Source organism: Glycine max, chromosome 4 (assembly GCF_000004515.6).
Source record: "Glycine max cultivar Williams 82 chromosome 4, Glycine_max_v4.0, whole genome shotgun sequence".
NCBI classification, from domain to species: Eukaryota; Viridiplantae; Streptophyta; class Magnoliopsida; order Fabales; family Fabaceae; genus Glycine; species Glycine max.
Genome location: NC_016091.4, coordinates 40,626,217 through 40,632,348, shown reverse-complemented (window position 1 = coordinate 40,632,348; position 6,132 = coordinate 40,626,217). Strand labels below are relative to the sequence as shown.

At 37.3% G+C, this 6,132-nt stretch overlaps 2 pseudogenes; both read right to left on the bottom strand.

The window, feature by feature from the left end:
* Nucleotides 1-1,540: 1,540 nt before the first annotated feature.
* Nucleotides 1,541-3,906, bottom strand: LOC106798585 (putative pentatricopeptide repeat-containing protein At1g74400; annotated as a pseudogene).
* Nucleotides 3,907-3,981: 75 nt separating this feature from the next.
* LOC106798584 (pentatricopeptide repeat-containing protein At5g61400-like) lies at nucleotides 3,982-5,507 on the bottom strand (annotated as a pseudogene).
* Nucleotides 5,508-6,132: the final 625 nt, after the last annotated feature.

Below are 6,132 nucleotides of genomic sequence, written 5' to 3'. Positions count from 1 at the left end.
ATCAAAGGCTCCTGCTAGGTGGATTGTTGTCAAGGTACGTCATTTACATAAAACTTCCACTTATATATATTTCTTTATGTGTCTGTACACTAGTTGTTTAATTAATATCCAAATTTCATTATGTATTTAGTGTAATAGACAAAAAGGAACTACTGAGTGCGGCTACTATGTCATGCACTGGATGTCCACCATCATTTTAGGAAGTTTTAGAAATAATTGGGAAGCGGTAAGTTTATTTCAAAGAAAATCGATTTATTTATAATTTGTATTACATTATTAACTTAATATGATTTATTTAATCATGCAATATTTTAACGACCCTAGACCATTGGAGCCTGAGAGATTAAAAGCATTGCGGATTCAGTGGGCACAATTTTATCTCCGAGTTAGAGATCAGGCCTAGGATTTAGGGACATTTTTTAACATTTTTGACATTTTCTATGTAACACGAACATTGAATTCATTTGTTGATTGTTCTTTATAATATATAAATCAATTATTTGATGTTTATTATCATTAAAACTGCTTGAAAGCAGAATAAAATGTTTATTTGCTGTGAATTGGGCTTCCTGAAATTGCATTTGACAGGTACAATTTTGGGTTTACTGTAAAAACAGAAAGTATATATAAAAAAAAATTTGAAAACAACATCGGTTATTAACAAAAACCGATGTTAGTATCATAACCAACATCGGTTATAATAGAAAACCGATGTTAAAGTTTGTATATTAACATCGGTTTTTTGTGTATAACCGATGTCAGCGTTTGTATTTTAACATCGGTTATTTGTGGATAACCAATGTCAACTATTGTACATTAACATCGGTTAATTATAAATAACCGATGTGAATATTTGAATAATAACATCGGTTATTTATAATTAACCGATGTTATACACAAAGAACTACACCAAATAAGTGTAAGCATCATCAACGTTGACATCGGTTTTCTAGAAAAACGGATGTTAAGGGCATACATTAACATCGGTTATTCTAAAAAACCGATGTTAAACTAACATATTAATATCGATTTTACTGGAAAACCGATGTCAACATTCATCATGTGTACACTTTTTTTGTTGTTGTTCATTGTTTTTAACATCGGTTATTTAGAGAACCGATGTTGTCATATGTATGTTAACATCGGTTCTCCAAAATCGATGTTAACATTCATACATTCAACATCGTCACTTTCAACATCGGTTTTAGAACCGATGTAGAATGTTCTAAATAACCGATGTTGAAAGTGTATTTTCTAATAGTGCTTGAATTCTTGACTCTCATATTTATCCCTATACTAAACTTCACAGTTGAATTGGTTACGTTTGTGAGATACAAGTTAGTACACTTTTGTTTTTGGAATGTCTGAGTTGCTTCTTTTTTCCAGTTTTCACCTACAACTAAGGATGGGTTGAGCTGGGAGCGGAAAAGAAAACAATTAAACAGCTTTTCTGAATTTGCTTTTATATTTAAGCTACCCTTCATGGATGCTTAATAATTAACTATAGGGTTTGATGCTTCAGCTCAAATGCTCAAGAACATCACTTATCTGTCATTAAAGGATGATTATCATCTGAGACAACAAATTCACTAACCCCACTTCCCACCTCAATTGAGCTGCAGCCAGGAGCCCTTGACTGTTTTATCTGATTCTTAACAACTATCTTCTTATTCCACATGCCTTTATTGGCATAAATATTAGACATAGCAACACTGTCAACCACATAGCCAAGGTCCAGCTTGAGTAGCTTTTGCCTCACTTCCGCAGCTAGCTCTAATTCACCACGGACACTACAAGCCCCCAGCAAGGTTCGCCAGACAACTGCATTTGGCGGCACTGGCATCTCCATAATGAAGTCATAGGAATCTCTCAAATGCCCACCCACCTCTGCATAAGAGATCCACCATGCAGCCAAAGTGAGCCTCTCTAGGTTCTATACCATAAACTTCACTCATACTTCTGAAATGCAACTTCCCTTCCTCAACCATCCCTGCATGGCTGCAGGCCATTAAAACTCCGATGAAAGTTACATCATTTGGGGTCAAGACACAATCATCCTTGTCCCTCATTTCTGAGAAAAGTTGAAGAGCCTCGCGTGCTTGCCCATGTACTGCATGCCCCACAATCATGGAAATCCAAGTTGTGACATCCTTGTTTCACATGCCATCAAACACCTTCCTTGCTGTCACAACATCCCCACATTTAGTCGAACACTTGGTGTACATCACGAAGGTTACCGCGTTGCGCATATGTTTTCAAAAGGGTTATCTGGAGTTGAACTATGGTTTGGTACCCAAATTTTATGATGAGGGCATGAAGTTGTTTTCCTTGGGTGGAGGAGTGTTTGTGGTTGCAAGCTTTTAGGGCATACAACAAAGAATAGCTGTCAATAAGGTTAAGAGTGGGTCTTTTTCTTAAGAAGAATCTGAAGAGAAGAAGCACCTTGGTGTGTATGTTGCATTCAAGGTGCTTCTTAAGGGTTTGGTTGGCTTTTGGTGGTTTGAGGCTAATGGGAGTCTCAGCTTTCTGATGCCACGTTGAGATGTCGCCATGAACCAACTTGTTCACACTGCTTCAAAGCAAAGTGTGGAACCATTTCAAGTGTCTCATGAATGTCCCACGTTTTGTTCTGCCATGTTATGTGTATAATTGACACTCTTTAGAACATCTCTTGGGTAATGTTACGGACAAATGAAGCCAACATGCTACGATCAGCCACCACCCCTTATTTTGATGTCTTTCTTATTGAATATTGCTCAAGCGTAAGAAAAATAAAATTATTATTTATAATCTATAACCATCTACAAAAAGAATAAGAATATGTTGGTGTATATATTTTTATACTCATTTTGTTCCTATAATTATATTCATAAAATTATTATTTTATTTTTATAATTACCTTCACAGGTCTGAAATTACTCACTTTCTTTTATTATCTGTTTTTTTATAATAAAAAAATATGAAAAGACTTAGGCAGGCATGAAGTGCCTATTTTTCCTAGTTAAAACTATACCAACTCATAAAAAAGGATTAAATTTACTTTTTCATTTTTAATATGAACAAATAGTGATTTTTAACTTTCAAATACTACTATATCATGCGACCCAAATCATCAAAGTGTTTTTGCATAGAAAGAACTGTACATTAACACCAATATTTTCCCCTTAAAGTTAAACATTCATTTATCTTTTTTTTAAGCACTCATTTACCACCACGCAGGCTATACCACTGTCAATGAGACACAAAGTTTTACTAAAAAAAAACAACAAAAACTACAAGAAGGAGATGAAAGTTGTGTTCGCAGTACAGTTTACCACTTCTCTTTTTCATTTTTCAGACAATGTTAAGTTGGCAAAACTAAGTCTCTGGGAGGATCGATGAATTTATTTTCTGAGATATTTTAGCATTCATTTGTACAATGTTGCATACTTTGAAGTAAAATAAAAATAATTAAGAATGTAGAAAACTGGTGTTGTCCTCGAATTGGAACTCTTTCATTCATAAATCGTTCACCATAAAAAAAGTCACTAAGTTGGTTATTTTTTATAAAATAAACCAGAACAAATTTGCAGTAAGATCAGTACATCAGTAACTCTAGTGAAAAAATGTCAGTTCTCCTCTGTCATGGCTACTCTTTTGACGAGAAGAATACCATAGAAATCCAATGTTAACACACCTTTCTCGTTTTACAAACCATCAAGGTGGAAAGCAAGTCTCCTTCATGTCACAATGCCTTTCTCAATGGTTTTGGAGTAATGCTAACTAAGACCATGATCAAAATAGATCCATTCATGCCCCACTAAATGCTAAAATACCAAATAAGCACAACTTGTGCAAATGAATAATAACTTGGTGAAGATCAGTTAAGCAATCGTCTGTAATGTACTAGACACCAGTGGCATTCATGAGTTTAGTAACTGAAGATCAGTTATTAAAATCCTTTGTGAATATATCTTGCTGTCAAGGAGCCTGAAACCCGCATCACCCTCTGCATTCAGGAAAATGAATGCCATATTCCATTAAATACTCAGAACACATAAGAGCTGATTTCAAATATCCATTCTCTCGATAGCCTCTAGATAGTACACGATATATAAAAGTATTTTGTATAACACCCATCTTCACCATGTCCGCATGCAGCATCATTACATCAATCATATGCTTGGACTGAAAATGTGCCTGCAACATGGTAACATAAACAAGCATGTCTGGTTTGAAACCATTCCATTTCATTTCCGCAAAAAACTTAGTGGCCTTAAAGATCTACCCATCTTCACATAATCCTTGAATTAAGATGGCATACATCATACTGTTTGGAGAACAAAACCTGCTATCCATTTTATCTCCAGGGTAACCAGCTCCAGTTTTCTCCAAGAACATTTTGATTGCATCATTTGTCCTTCCATCTTTCAAAAGGCCATCAATTACACAACTAACTGTGAACATATTGGGAGATAGTCCTGCATCCAGCATCTCCTTATGCAACCTGAAAGCCTCTTTGGTGTTCCCAACCTTGCAGTGCCCATCAATCAAAGCTGTGTAAGTTACCACATCAGGCACAATACCCTTGATTACCATTTCCGTGTACAAGCCCATTGCAGCTCTTACATTACCTTTGTTGCAAAACCCATCAATCAATATGGAAAACGTGATAACATTAGGTTCAATTTTCCTCAGTCATTTGAGAACACACCTCAATAGCCTTCTCCATGTCACCTATTTTACAGCACCCATCAATCACCACATTGAATCACAGAATTGGCAAAAACCTCAACTTCATCCATTTTCTCCATCAAACCCATAGCTTCTTCCAATCTGCATATGTCACACAGACCCTTGATGAGTATATTGTATGTGACAACATCTGAGAAGATTCCACACCTTTCCATCTCCAATCGCAACCACATCGCTTCGAGCAAGTCCCCCGCCTTGCAATACCCATGAATCAAAGAATTATAAGCATGACCATTAGGAACAACATCAAACTTGGCCATATATGCAAAACAGTTTCACGCAGCCTTCAAATCCCCCATTTTGCGTAGAACATCTATCAAAGTAGCAAAAGTGACAACATCAGGGTACAAGCCAGGCTTTAGCATATCACAATACAAATAAAAAAACTCGTTTCACGTCACCCATCATGCTATACCCATCCATGAGGGTCTTATAAGTGTACAAATTGGGTGTCACCACCCCAGATTCCCTCATTCGTCCAAACACGCCCTCCGCTTCTCCCATTTGACCCTCGTTGCAAAACACACACCAATCAAAATAGTATAAATCACGACATTGGGTTCAATCCCTCTCTCAAGCATTTCATCGAATACCTTTTGTGCGTTGCTAAAATCACCCTGGGCACAACAACAATTCATCAAAATGCCGTAGGTGATGACGGTGGGGGAAAACCTGCGCGACATCATGTCCACGTACACCTCCCACAGGGAATCGAACATCTGGGTCTTGACAAGACCATGAAGAAGCGCGTTGCAAGGTTGTAACGTGGGCATAAAAGAATGGTTTTTGAACGCCCGGAGGGCTTCTTCGACGAGACCTGGTTGGCAGAAAGCGAGTGTGAGAACGCTGAATGCTTGGGACGTGAGGTTGGCGCGGTTGAGAGATTGGAAAATTGAGGAACAATGTGCAGGGCTTGCGCGTGTTTTGGAGGTGATGTTTGGTGAGGAACGTGGCTTCGGTGAAGGTGTTGGAGGACATGAGGATGTGGATGATGGCAGTTGTGTCAGAGGTTGATGTGGAGAATAATAACGAGGAAGGGTGTGTGAGAGCAATGTTGATTATGGGGATGCCTTTTCGACGAACAAGGTTCAACATTGCACGCATGAATCGCTGGTGCTGACGTGAAGAACTTACAAATGCATACTCTTCGAGTATCTATTCACACATCAACTTGTTATGTGACGACAACTTTCTTGTTGCTTCAGAAGAAGAAGAGGTCTCTGTCCAAGGATTTGTATCATAAAAATGTGGAGTAAATGATAAATTTATGGGTAAATATCCAATTTGATCAATTTTCTTCCTTAACTCAAATAACAAAGTCTCCCTACATTACTGGATCCATTTGTTATATATAAAAAAATTTGCTTCTTGATGTTGCAGACATGGAGGGGCTAAAAT